At 42.0% G+C, this 14,673-nt stretch overlaps 1 pseudogene; it reads right to left on the bottom strand.

Moving 5' to 3' along the window:
* Nucleotides 1-2,930: 2,930 nt before the first annotated feature.
* The window catches only part of LOC115151386 (zinc finger protein 208-like), a 111,835-nt pseudogene continuing 100,092 nt past the window's right edge, over nucleotides 2,931-14,673 (bottom strand).

The raw sequence follows: 14,673 nt of genomic DNA, 5'->3' as shown, positions 1-14,673 counted from the left end.
ATCAACCCAACTTAACCTTTTTAACTGTTGTCGCATCCAAACTTGTCACCATCGTTTTCAGTTGTAATTGCGAAGTTCCCGGAAGAAGTCCAGCAACAACGGAGGTTCCTCGATGAACCCACCTTCTAACAAGTTCTTTGAAGAACCTTTTGGGGCTGTTTTTCATTGACCAAGAACCCTACGGTTCTTAGGGGATCTGAGAACAACTCCTGTTGAACCCTTCATTTTTAGAGTGTAGTCGGCTCTATTTACTCTCAGATTCAAACATGATGATTAGTATCAACGATCAAGTCAGCTTCTGCTGCTCCAATACAGTATGAGGTGAGACGGTGAACTGATGTTGAACCGGGCAGTCAGCTGCTGCTGCTCCAATACAGTATGAGGTGAGACGGTGAACTGATGTTGAACCGGGCAGTCAGCTGCTGCTGCTCCAATACAGTATGAGGTGAGACGGTGAACTGATGTTGAACCGGGCAGTCAGCTGCTGCTGCTCCAATACAGTATGAGGTGAGACGGTGAACTGATGTTGAATCATAATGATTAAGTTAATTAAAATGAATTAGTGAAACTGTTAAAAAATAGTATATGTCATATTCAATATTTGACTCTATTGTTATCATATAGAAACATAATGGAATATTGTACATCATATTAAATATATTATTGTATTGTTATCATATAGAAACATAATGGAATATTGTACATCATATTAGCATCAACATACATTATTGTTTCATTCAATTTCACATAATAAAGATATTTCATATTTTCCAGTTCAGAAGTCAGAACCCATCACCTGCTATGTAAAAGAGACAGAAGAATGCACAATGGTCAATGCTATCTGGGATCCTTGGGACATCCCTACCCTAAACCCTAACCTTAACCCCTACCTTAACCATTTTAAATGTTAACTTCAACGGGCTAGGGACGTCCCAAGGATGTATCTCTACCTGAAAATACATGATCTAAGTGATTGATAGTTGGTATTCAGCAGTCATAAAGCCTAATTTACTTTAATGAACTACTAAAATAGTGAGTTTGTCAGACAGCAGCTCTACACTTTATTGACTGACTGATCCATTCATCCTTCCATCCCTCCTCAGCCTTCCTCTCCTCTGAAGACCCAGTGAGGGTGGAGCTCAGTCAGAGAGCTGTTGAGGGACTGGTTAGGAAGAACACTTCTACAGCCAGAGAGGTGAGAGGTCACACATGGTTTAGATGGTAAATATTTATGTCCCCTTAGCGGTTCATCACGTCAGCAAAAGGGAATATGTTCCATCATCCATGTTTATTTACATTAGTGCAAATTGTCCACTGATATGGGTGTAATTTCTCACCCCTTTTGGCTGTATGAAAGTTCATTTCCCCTCAGACACACACATTTGTTCTTTGATATAATGAAGGTCATTTGTGTCAAATGTACCTTTCCCCACTCCTTCACCCCATCTCTTTACATTGCTGATGCATATTCAGTGGCCTGACTGTGTCAAAGGCCCATCCTGGTAGATCTGAACCTTATGCAGCTTGGAGTGATCGGATGACAGATGTCACATTTAAGTGCCAGGTGTAACTGAGGCCATAGATGCTCCATATCCATTACTTTGAGAGTTTTATATAATATGACTAAATGTGTTTCTGTGTTGCAGGGACAGTCAAGAAATGGAACAGCAAGGCCACAGAACATGACATAAGCAGAGCTGTGGGAGACCACCTCAAGCCCCTGGTAGAGCCGGGGGTGGTGTTTACCACTCCACCACGCCTTCAGCAGGCTGGAAAAGTGGGATTGATACTGTTTTCATACTAAGATGGACCAAGAGTCTGTTGATTGGTCAGTCATTGGGTTCATTCAATAGCTTTATTTATACAGCACATGTCAGACATGGATGCAACACAATGGCTTCACAGGAAAAAACTATGAAAATTAAACAGAAATATTTAGTACACAAATATGAGGATAAAAAACAATAATAACAACTGAAAGACTAATGAACATTCTATGGAAATGCCATTGATTACAATATTAATTGGATGCAATATCCAACCCAAAATATAACCATGTTTTTTAGGAGGGTCTCTGAAAGACACTATGGGGGTGTCCACTGGAAGTTGACTAGTAACAACAACTGGGAGCTAAAAGACACCCACCATGAGACCCACTAAATCTGCCCAAGAAGAGACAAACAAAAGAAAAACCCACACCAAACTTAAAGACAGGAAGTAAACCAAAAAGGTGGAGCAACTAAAGGTGTTGACTCTCCACATGTATCAAGACAACTGGAGCACTGGGCCAGACACTCTTAAATAGAACCTGGACCAGCTCAGGTGAAACACCTTCCCACTAACGAGATGGACAAGCCAGCACAGGTGTAACACATACTGACTAACGAGGTGACAACAATCAGTGCACCCAACACACATTTCAGTTGAATGCATTCAGTTGTACAATCAATCAATCAAATGTATTTATAAAGCCCTTCTTACATCAGCTGATATCTCAAAGTGCTGTACAGAAACCCAGCCTAAAACCCCAAACAGCAAGCAATGCAGGCGTAGAAGCACGGTGGCTAGGAAAAATTCCCTAGAAAGGCCAAAACCAAGGAAGAAACCAGGCTATGAGGGGTGGCCAGTCCTCTTTTGGCTGTGCCGGATGGAGATTATAACTGAACATGGCCAAGATGTTCAAATGTTCATAGATGACCAGCAGGGTCAAATAATAATAATCACAGTGGTTGTCGAGGGTGCAACAGGTCAGCACCTCAGGAGTAAATGTCAGTTGGCTTTTCATAGCCGATCATTCAGAGTATCTCTACCACTTCCATTTCACATAATCATCTACAAAGCTTCACCTTCTACAATATAAACATGGTGTCTACTGGCTACACGTATATTTCTAAATAATAATATACAATTCTACTTTTTTATCCTTTCTCTTTCTATAGAATCCTAAAACTCACGAGCTTCTAGAACTCTCGTTCCCTTGGAACGAGCCCAAACAAAACTCATCTCCAATACATTTATTGTATATATACAATACAGTGTGTTCTCTGGTGTAATGTCAGCTGGCTAGATTGACCAAAACTCTTCCCACATTGATCACAGCTATAAGATTACTCCCCTGTGTGTGTTCTCTGGTGCACTGTCAGATTGCCAGATTGACAAAAACTCTTCCCACATTGACCACAGCTATAAGGTTTCTCTCCTGTGTGTGTTCTCTGGTGTAATGTCAGCTGGCTAGATTGACCAAAACTCTTCCCACATTGACCACAGCTATAAGGTTTCTCTCCTGTGTGTATTCTCTGGTGTAAAGTCAGCTGGCTAGATGTAGTAAAACGCTTCCCACATTGATTACAGCTATAAGGTTTCTCTCCTGTGTGTATTCTCCGGTGTAAAGTCAGAGAGCCAGATGTAGTAAAACTATTCCCACACTGATCACAGCTGTAAGGTTTCTCTCCTGTGTGTATTCTCTGGTGTTGAGTCAGATGGCAAGATTGACCAAAACTCTTCCCACATTGATCACAGCTATAAGATTTCTCTCCTGTGTGTGTTCTCTGGTGTAGATTCAGAGAGCCAGATGTAGTAAAACTCTTCCCACATTGATCACAGCTGTAAGGTTTCTCTCCTGTGTGTGTTCTCTGATGAATTTTAATGCCTGATGAGGTGAATCTCTTCCCACAATCAGAGCAGCAGTGAGTTCTCTTCCCTGTGGATCTTTGCAGGTGTTTATTGAGGTGTTCTGATCTGGAGAGACTCTTCTCTGCCTCTTCAGCATCATGAGGTTGTTGAGGCTCCCCAGAGGATCCACAATATTGAAGTTTCTCTCCTGTGTGAACAATAAAGTCAGACAGATGATTAAAGGCCCACAACAGCGGTAATCCACTGTAAAAGGTGATGCCAACAGCGTAGCCATGATGTTGGACAACAATTGACGTCTGTCATGAATGTTAAAATTATTTGACAATTGTCTTAAAATGAGCAAGAATAGTCATATTTTGTCTTGTTTTCACATTAGTAGTAACATAGATGATTGTAGGCTAGAAATAAGTTATTCATGTTGTTGAAACTCTAAGCAGTGTGCCAGACGACTTTTGGTCTCCAATATAGGCCCCTTTCTGTGTTTGCTAAAATTGCAGCACGAGGGCAATTTGATTGCAGAAACTCCTCCCTGCTAATGAAGAAACCGATAGTTATGGATGTAGTATATCTGTCAGGAGCAAAAATGGTGAGCAAAGATTTTAGTTTTTCACAATGTATTCTGAATGTGAATGGGGGAAACTCGGGGGAGTAACCTCCATTTCCAGGTTGATGATGAGTTCATTTCACACTACTTTGGATTATAATTGTAAGGCTCGTTTGAATGTAATGTTTAATATAATATTTGCTACAGTATTATGAATTGTGTGTAATTATTAAAGAACCGTGTTAAAGACAGTATCCATTTGGGTGTTGTCAATAAAGTTAAGATTTTATTTTTTATTTAACCAGGTAGGCCAGTCGAGAACAAGTTCTCATTTACAACTGCGACCTGGCCAAGATAAAGCAAAGCACTGCGACGAAAAAACAACAGAGTTACACGTGGGATAAACAAAAGTACAGTCAATAACACAATAGAAAAATCTGGAGTACGGAGGAAAAGCAATAAATAGGCCATAGTAGCGAAGTAATTACAATTTAACCTCTCGAAATCGTCCCACCTACTCAACAGCCAGTTGAATCCCGTGGCGCGTTATTCAAATACCTTAGAAATGCTATTACTTCAATTTCTCAAACATATGACTATTTTACACCATTTTAAAGACAAGACTCTCGTTAATCTAACCACACTGTCCGATTTCAAAAAGGCTTTACAACGAAAGCAAAACATTAGATTATGTCAGCAGAGTACCCAGCCAGAAATAATCAGACACCCATTTTCAAGCTAGCATATAATGTCACATAAACCCAAACCACAGCTAAATGCAGCACTAACCTTTGATGATCTTCATCAGATGACAACCCTAGGACATTATGTTATACAATACATGCATGTTTTGTTCAATCAAGTTCATATTTATATCAAAAACCAGCTTTTTACATTAGCATGTGACGTTCAGAACTAGCAAACTTCTGGTGAATTTACTAAATTACTCACAAAAAAATATAACAATTATTTTAAGAATTATAGATATGCACTCGCTATGTCCGATTTTAAAATAGCTTTTCGGTGAAAGCACATTTTGCAATATTCTCAGTAGATAGCCCGGCATCACAGGGCTAGCTATTTAGACACCCACCAAGTTTAGCACTCACCAAAATCAGATTTACTATAAGAAAAATGTTATTACCTTTGCTGTTCTTCGTCAGAATGCACTCCCAGGACTTCTACTTCAATAACAAATGTTGGTTTGGTTCAAAATAATCCATAGTTATGTCCAAATATCCTCTGTTTTGTTCATGCGTTCAAGACACTATCCGAATGGTAAAGAAGGGTGACGCGCACAACGCATTTCGTGACAAAAAAATTCAAAATATTCCATTACCGTACTTCGAAGCATGTCAACCGCTGTTTAAAATCAATTTATGCCATTTTTCTCGTAAAAAAGTGATAATATTCCAACCGGGAAAGCGTGTTTAGGTTCAAAGACGAAAGAAAATAAAACATGGGGTCGCCTCGTGCACACGCCTCAGTCAGATTGTCCTCTGATAGAGCCAAAAGCGCTAATGTTTTTCAGCCAGTGGCTGGAATAACATCATTCAGCTTTTTCCCGCCTTCTGAGAGTCTATGGGAGCCGTAGGAAGTGTCACGTCACAGCAAAGATCCTCAGTCTTCAATAAACAGAGTCAAGAAGCTCAAGGAATGGTCAGACAGGCCACTTCCTGTACAGAATCTTCTCAGGTTTTTGCCTGCCATATGTGTTCTGTTATACTCACAGACACCATTCAAACAGTTTTAGAAACTTTAGGGTGTTTTCTATCCAAAGCCAATAATTATATGCATATTCTAGTTTCTGGGCAGTAGTAATAACCAGATTAAATCGGGTACGTTTTTTATCCGGCCGTGTAAATACTGCCCCCTACCCCCAACAGGTTAACAAATTAACACTGAAGTGATGGATGTGCAGATGATGATGTGCAAGTAGAAATACTGATGTGCAAAAGAGCAGAAAAAGTAAATAAAAACATGGGGATGAGGTAGGCAGTTTGATGGGCTATTTACAGATGGGCTGTGTACAGCTGCAGCGATTGGTAAGCTGCTCGGATAGCTGATGCTTAAAGTTAATGAGGGAGATATAAGTCTCCAACTTTAGCGATTTTTGCAATTCGTTCCAGTCATTGGCAGTAGAGAACTGGAAGGAAATGCGGCCAAAGGAGGTGTTAGCTTTGGGGACGACCAGTGAGATATACCTTCTGGAGCGCGTGCTACGGGTGGGTGTTGCTATGGTGACCAGTGAGCTGAGTTAAGGCGGCCTAGCAAAGTCTTATAGATGACCTGGAGCCAGTGGGTTTGGCGATGAATATGTAGCGAGGGCCAGCCGACGAGAGCATACAGGTCCCAGTGGTGGGTGGTATATGGGGCTTTGGTGACAAAACGGATGGCACTGTGATAGACTGCATCCAGTTTGCTGAGTAGAGTGTTGGAGGCTATTTTGAAAATGACATCGCCAAAGTCAAGGATCGGTAGGATAGTCAGTTTTACGAGGGTATGTTTGGCAGCGTAAGTGAAAGAGGCTTTGTTGCGAAATAGGAAGCCGATTCTAGATTAAATTTTGGATTGGAAATGCTTAATATTAGCCTGGAAGGAGAGTTTACAGTCTAGCAAGACACCTAGGTATTTATAGTTGTCCACATATTCTAAGTCAGAAACGTCCAGAGTAGTGATGCTGGACGGGCGGGTGCGGGCAGCGATCGGTTGAAGAGCATACATTTAGTTCTACTAGCGTTTAAGAGCAGTTGGAGGCCATGGAAGGAGTGTTGTACGGCATTGAAGCTCGTTTAGAGGTTTGCAAACACAGTGTCCAAAGAAGGGCCAGATGTAAACAGAATGGTGTCTTCTGCGTAGAGGTGGATCAAAGAATCACCTGCAGCAAGAGCAACATCGTTGGTATATACAGAGAAAAGAGTCGGTCTGAGAATTGAACCCTGTGGTACCCCCATAGAGACTGCCAGAGGTCCGGACAACAGGCCCTCCGATTTGACACACTGAACTCTGTCTGAGAAGTAGTTGGTGAACCAGGCGAGTCAGTCATTTGAGAAACCAAGGCTATTGAGTCTGCCGATAAGAATACGGTGATTGACAGAGTCGAAAGCCTTGGACAGGTTGATGAAGACGGCTGCACAGTACTGTCTTTTATCGATGGCGGTTATGATATCGTTTAGTACCTTGAGCGTGGCTGAGGTGCACCTGTGACCAGCTCGGAAACTGGATTGCACAGCGGAGAAGGTACGGTGGGATTCAAAATGGTCAGTGTTCTGTTTGTTAACTTGACTTTCGAAGACTTTAGAAAGGCAGGGCAGGATGGATACAGGTCAGTAACAGTTTGGGTCTAGAGTGTCACCCCCTTTGAAGAGGGGGATGACCACGGAAGCGTTCCAATCTTTAGGAATCTCGGACGATACGAAAGAGAGGTTGAACAGACTAGTAATAGGGGTTGCCACAATGGCGGTGGATAATTTTTGAAAGAGAGGGTCCAGATTGTCAAGCCCAGCTGATTTGTACGGGTCCAAGTTTTGCAACTCTTTCAGAACATCAGCTATCTGAATTTGGGTGAAGGAGAAGCTGGGGAGGCTTGGGGAAGTAACTGCGGGGGGTGGGGAGCTGTTAGTGCAGTACGCCACAGGATGTTTTTGTGCTGGTCGAGGGCAGTCAGGTCTGGAGTGAACCAAGGGCTATATCTGTTCTTAGTTCTACATTTTTTGAAAGGGGCATGCTTATTTAAGGTGGTGAGGAAATTATAATTAAAGAACAAGCAGGCATCCTCTACTGATGGGATGAGGTCAATATCCTTCCAGGAGACCAGGGCCAGGTTGATTAGAAACGCCTGCTTGCAGAAGTGTTTTAGGGAGCGTTTGACAGTGATGAGGGGTGGTCGTTTGACCGCGGACCCATAACGGATGCAGGCAATGAGGCATTGATCACTGAGATACTGATTGAAAACAGCAGAGGTGTATTTGGAGGGCAAGTTGGTCAGGATAATATCTATGAGGCTGCCCATGTTTACGGATTTAGGGTTGTACCTGGTAGGTTCTTTGATAATCTGTGTGAGATTGAGGGCATCTAGCTTGGATTGTAGGATGGCCGGGGTGTTAAGGATATCCCAGTTTAGGTCACCTAACAGAACGAACTCTGAAGATAGATGGGGGCAATCAATTCACATATGGTGTCCAGGGTACAGCTGGGAGCTGAGGGGGGGTCTGTAACAGGCGGCAACAGTGAGACTTATTTCTGGAGAGATTAATTTTTTTAATTAGAAGCTCGAACTGTTTGGGCATAGACCTGGAAAGTATGATAGAACTCTGCAGGCCATCTCTGCAGTAGATTGCAACTCCTCCCCCTTTGGCAGTTCTATCTTCACGGAAAATGTTGTAGCTGGGGATGGAAATTTCAGAATTTTTGGTGGCTTTCCAAAGCCAGGATTCAGACACGGCAAAGACATCAAGGTTGGCGGAGTGTGCTAAAGCAGTGAGTAAAACAAACTTAGGGAGGAGGCTCTGATGTTAACATGCATGAAAACAAGGCTTCTACGGTTACAGAAGTCAACAAATGAGAGCGCCTGGGGACACACAGGGCCTGGGTTAACCTCTACATCACCCGAGGAACAGAGGAGTAGGATGAGGGTACGGCTAAAGGCTATCTGAACTGGTCGTCTAATGCGTTGTGAACAGAGAATAAAAGGAGCAGAATTCTGGGCGTGGTAGGATAGATTCAAGGCATAATGTACAGACAGGGGTATGGTAGGGTGCGGGTACAGTGGAGAAAACCTAGGCGTTGAGTGATGATAAGAGAGGTTGCATCTCTGGAGGCACCAGTTATGCTAGGTGAGGTCACTGCATGTGTGGGAGGTGGGACAAAAGAGTTCTCCGAGGCATGTTGAGTGGGACTAGGGGCTCCGCAGTAAAATAAAACAACAGTATACAAGGCATTTTGACATTAGAGAGACAAAGCGAGGCATAAAGCAATCACAGGTGTTGATTGGGAGAGCTAGCTAAGACAACAACGGGTAAGACAACAGTTAATCAGCTAAGACAACAACAACAGGTAAAATGGCGATGAATGGGCAGAGAGAGTCAGTTAACTACACACAGGGCCTGAGTTTGAGGCTGGGGCTGACAGATAATTAATCACGGAACTCCGTTTTGTTTAACAGTACAGCAGGCATCAGCTATGTAGCCAAGTGATCATAGGGTCCAGTGAACAGCAATATATGAACCAGGGAAGCCTTTAGGTAGTCGTTACTACGCTAGCCGGGAGACGCGCCTGGCTTGAGGCTAACTGGTGCTAGCTTCGGGACAAGGGCGTCACCGACGTCTGGCAAAGGCCGGTTGAGGGACATCTGACGGAATTGCGTTGGCAGACCAGTCGTGATGGATCGGTGGTGCTCCGTGTCGACAAAGGGTCCAGGCCAATTGGCAAAAGAGGTATTGTAGCTGGAGTAATTTTGTTTGCTAGCCGGGAGATGCACCTGGCTTGATGCTAACTGGTGCTAGCTTCGGGACAAGGGTGTTAGCCACTATAGCCACTCCGGTGCAAAGGTCCAGAGCTTACGGCAGGAATCCGGTGATGTAGTGGCTTCTAGTTGTGTTAGTGAAGAGTCCAGGAGGCATCAGCTGTGTAGCCGAGTGATCATAGAGTCCACTGAGCAGGCCGGGAGATGGGCTGGGCCACTTGGTAGCTGCTAGCTAGCTGCGATTATCCGGTGTAATGGTCCGCTAGCAGTGGCTAACAATGACTAAATAGCTAGTAGCTAATTAGCTGGTTAGCTTCTGATGGCTAGCTGCTGATGGAGGTTCGAGCTGTAAGGTCTAAAAAAATAGCAGATCCGTATCACATTGGGTGAGGCGGGTTGCCAGAAGGAATATTTAATTTAAAAATGGAAAAAGAGATTGAAATATATTGCAATATACATTTGAAGTCGGAAGTTTTCATAAACCTTAGCCAAATACATTTAAACTACATCTTTCACAATTCCTGAAATTTAATCCAAGTAAATATTCCCTGTCTTAGCTCAGTTAGGTTCACCACTTTATTTTAAGAATGTGTAATGTCAGAATAATAGTAGAGAATTATTTATTTCAGGTTTTATTTCTTTCATCACATTCCCAGTGGGTGAGAAGTAGGAAATACATTAAATTAGTATTTGGTAGCATTGCCTTTAAATTGTTTAACTTGGGTCAAACGTTTTGGGTAGCCTTCCACAAGTTTGGCGAATTTTGGCCCATTCCTCCTGACAGAGCTGGTGTAACTGAGTCAGGTTTGTAGGCCTCCTTGCTCGCACACGCTTTTTAATTCTGGCCACACATTTTCTATAGGATTGAGGTCAGGCTTTTGTGATGGCCATTCCAATACCTTGACTTTGTTGTCCTTAAGCCATTTTGCCTCAACTTTGGAAGTATGCTTGGGGTCATTGTCCATCTGGATGAATCATTTTCGACCAAGATTTAACTTCCTGACTGATGTCTTGAGATGTTGCTTCAATATATCCACATGATTTTCCTCCCTCATGATGCCATCTATTTTGTGAAGTGCACCAGTCCCTCCTGCAGCAAAGCACCCCCACAAAATTGTTATACATTTTGTCAACGTTTATGAGTTCTTCTGTAAATTAATGTGCCCATTCACCGGTAGTTATGGGGAGAAAACATTTTCTGAACGTCATGCGCCAATGTAAAAATTGGGTTTTTGGATATACATAGGAACTTGATCGAACAAAAAATGCATGTATTGTCTAACATGATGTCCTAGGAGTGTCATCTGATGAAGATTGTCAAAGGTTAGTGCTTAATTTTAGCTGTATATCTGGTTTTGTGATGGCTATCCGTGCTTGGAAAATGGCTTTTTTTTTTGCTAAGGTGCTATCCTACAATAATCTAATGTTTTGCTTTCACCGTAAAGCCTTTTTGAAATCGGACAATGTGGTTGGATTAACGAGCAGAGTATCTTTAAAATGCCGTATAATACTTGAATTTAAATTTAGAGAAAAAAATGTGGGGAATTTCGCGCCGTGCTATCTCACTGGTTGTTGTCCAACCAATCCCGTTAACCTCTCTAGGGTATGTGGGAGGAAATCGTCCCACCTACTCAACAGCCAGTGGAATCCCGTGGCGCGTTATTCAAATACCTTAGAAATGCTATTACTTCAATTTCTCAAACATATGACTATTTTACACCAATTTAAAGACAAGATTCTCGTTAATCTAACCACACTGTCCGATTTCAAAAAGGCTTTACAACGAAAGCAAAACATTAGATTATGTCAGCAGAGTACTCAGCCAGAAATAATCAGACACCCATTTTTCAAGCTAGCATATAATGTCACATAAACCCAAACCACAGCTAAATGCGGCACTAACCTTTGATGATCTTCATCAGATGACACACCTAGGACATTATGTTATACAATACATGCATGTTTTGTTCAATCAAGTTCATATTTATATCAAAAAACAGCTTTTTACATTAGCATGTGACGTTCAGAACTAGCATACCCACCGCAAACTTCCGGTGAATTTACTAAATTACTCACGATAAACGTTCACAAAAAACATAACAATTATTTTAAGAATTATAGATACAGAACTCAATTAATATCCTCTGTTTTGTTCGTGCGTTCAAGACACTATCCGAAGGGTGACGAAGGGTGACGCGCCCGACGCGTTTCGTGACAAAAAAATGTCAAAATATTCCATTACCGTACTTCGAAGCATGTCAACCGCTGTTTAAAATCAATTTTTATGCAATTTTTCTCGTAAAAAAGCGATAATATTCCGACCGGGAGTCGTTGTTTTCGTTCAAAGACGAAAGAATAAAAACATGGGGTCGCCTTGTGCACGCGCCTCCAGTCTCTGTTCTCTGATCGACCACTATCAAAATGCGCTAATGTTTTTCAGCCAGGGCCTGCAAAGCCACCATTCAGCTTTTTCCCGCCTTCTGAGTGCCTTTTTCTATCCAAAGCTAATAATTATATGCATATTCTAGTTTCTGGGCAGGAGTAATAATCAGATTAAATCGGGTACGTTTTTTTATCCGGACGTGAAAATACTGCCCCCTATCCATAACAGGTTAAAATAAATTTTTATGCGATTTTTCTCGTAAAAAAGCGATACTATTCCGACCGGGAAACCCTGTTTTCGTTCAAAGACGAAAAAATAAAAACATGGGGTCGCCTCGTGCACGCGCCCCCAGTCTCATTGTTCTCAGATCGACCACTATCCAAATGCGCTACTGTTTTTCAGCCATGGCCTGCAAAGTCACCATTCACCGTTCTGGCGCCTTCTGAGAGCCTATGGGAGCGTTAGAAAATGTCACGTTATGCCAGAGATCCCCTGTTTTGGTTAGAGATGATCAAGAAGGCCAAGAAATAGTCAGAGAGAGCGCTTCCTGTAAGGAATCTTCTCAGGTTTTGGCCTGCCAAATGAGTTCTGTTATACTCACAGACACCATTCAAACAGTTTTAGAAACTTTAGGGTGTTTTCTATCTATACGTTTTTTTATCCAGCCGTGAAAATACTGCCCCCTATCCCCAACAGGTTAAGCACCAGCTGTCAGAGCAGCTCACAGATCACTGCACCTGTACATAGCCCATCTATAATTTAGCCCAAACAACTACCGCTTCCCCTACTGTATTAATTTATTTATTTTGCTCCTTTGCACCCCATTATTTCTATTTCTACTTTGCACTTTCTTCCACTACAAATCTACCATTCCAGTGTTTTACTTGCTATATTGTATTTACTTCACCACCATGGCCTTTTTTGCCTTACCTCCCTATTCTCACCTCATTTGCTCACATTGTATATAGACTTCTTTTTCTACTGTATGTTTGTTTTACTCCATGTGTAACTCTGTGTTGTTGTATGTTGTCGAACTGCTTTGCTTTATCTTGGCCAGGTCGCAATTGTAAATGAGAACTTGTTCTCAACTTGCCTACCTGGTTAAAATAAAGGACTTGTTCTCAACTAGCCTACCTGGTTAAATAAATGACTTGTTCTCAACTGGCCTACCTGGTTAAATAAAGGACTTGTTCTCAACTAGCCAACCTGGTTAATTAAAGGACTTGTTCTCAACTAGCCTACCTGGTTAAATAAAAGGTGAAATAAATATAAAGTCTCATCAGAGTAGGAGCTCTGACCTAGGAACAGATCCCACCTGTCCATCTAAAACTGATCTGAGACCTGCCTTCCTACTGAGACGCTTGATAAGAGTAGGAGCGCTGACCTAGGAACAGATCCCACCTGTCCATCTAAAACTGATCCGAGACCAGCCTTCCTAGTCAGACGCTTGATAAGAGTAGGAGCTCTGACCTAGGAACAGATCCCACCTATATATCTAAAACTGATCTGAGACCAGCCTTCCTACTGAGACGCTTGATAAATACAGCCTTCGAATGGGATTCCTTCTTCTACATGTCAGATGTTCTACAATGATAGATTTATGTCTGGATGAACGGCCGTGTTTGAGAGCATCAAAACTGATGTATCATGGGTAAATTGCGACTGACTGATGTACAAATAATATCAAGCAGTTATACACACGATGCAAGGTGATCAGTCAGTTGACTCAACTTTAAAAAATAAAAAAGTCGGCCGCCATGTCGAACGAACCCAACGTTAATCAACACAGTATGGACCCAACAGACCCATCAGAACAGGGTTTCCTGACCCTCTACTCAGGGACCAGAACCAAATGTTAATCAACACAGTATGGACCCAACAGACTGGTTAAATAAAGGTGAAATAAAAAATAAATAAAATAAAAGATCAATGTTCCTGTTTTATTAGATAGTACTCACTGTATTTACTGGTGTTAATCAGATCAATGTCCCTGTTTTATTAGATAGTACTCACTGTATTTACTGGTGTTAATCAGATCAATGCCCCTGTTTTATAAGATAGTACTCACTGTATTTACTGGTGTTAATCAGATCAATGTCCCTGTTTTATAAGATAGTACTCACTGTATTTACTGGTGTTAATCAGATCAATGTCCCTGTTTTATAAGATAGTACTCACTGTATTTACTGGTGTTAATCAGTTCTCCAGTCTTCTCTTCTTCGTCCTCCTCTAATGTGACAGTAATCTCCCACACTTCATACTTCATTCCAAAAACGTCTTCATCTTCTTTCACTTCATCCTCCACTCCAAAAACGGCATCTTCCTCCTTTTCTTTCACAGTAACATCCTCCTCCTCTTTCACTCTGAACGCGTCTTCCTCTTCTTTCACTGTAACGTCTTTCTCTTCTTCTTTCACGGTAACAGCCTCACCATCTACTTGTTTTTGTATTGAAACAGCCTCCTCTTCCTCCTCCTCTTTCACCAGAACTTCTTTCTCCGTCCAGCAGACCTCCTCTTCTTTAGCAGGAGGAGAGTAGCTTAGTGAGCGCATGGTCGGGGATGTTAGCTAGCTAGGCTAATGTTAGCTAGTTAGCATTAGCGACTAGACTAGTGCTAACTTAACCTTAATCACGACAACGTTCAGCCCCA

The sequence above is a fragment of the Salmo trutta genome, chromosome 17 (assembly GCF_901001165.1).
Source record: "Salmo trutta chromosome 17, fSalTru1.1, whole genome shotgun sequence".
In the NCBI taxonomy this organism is placed as follows: domain Eukaryota; kingdom Metazoa; phylum Chordata; class Actinopteri; order Salmoniformes; family Salmonidae; genus Salmo; species Salmo trutta.
This window is presented reverse-complemented; position numbering and strand designations above follow the sequence as displayed.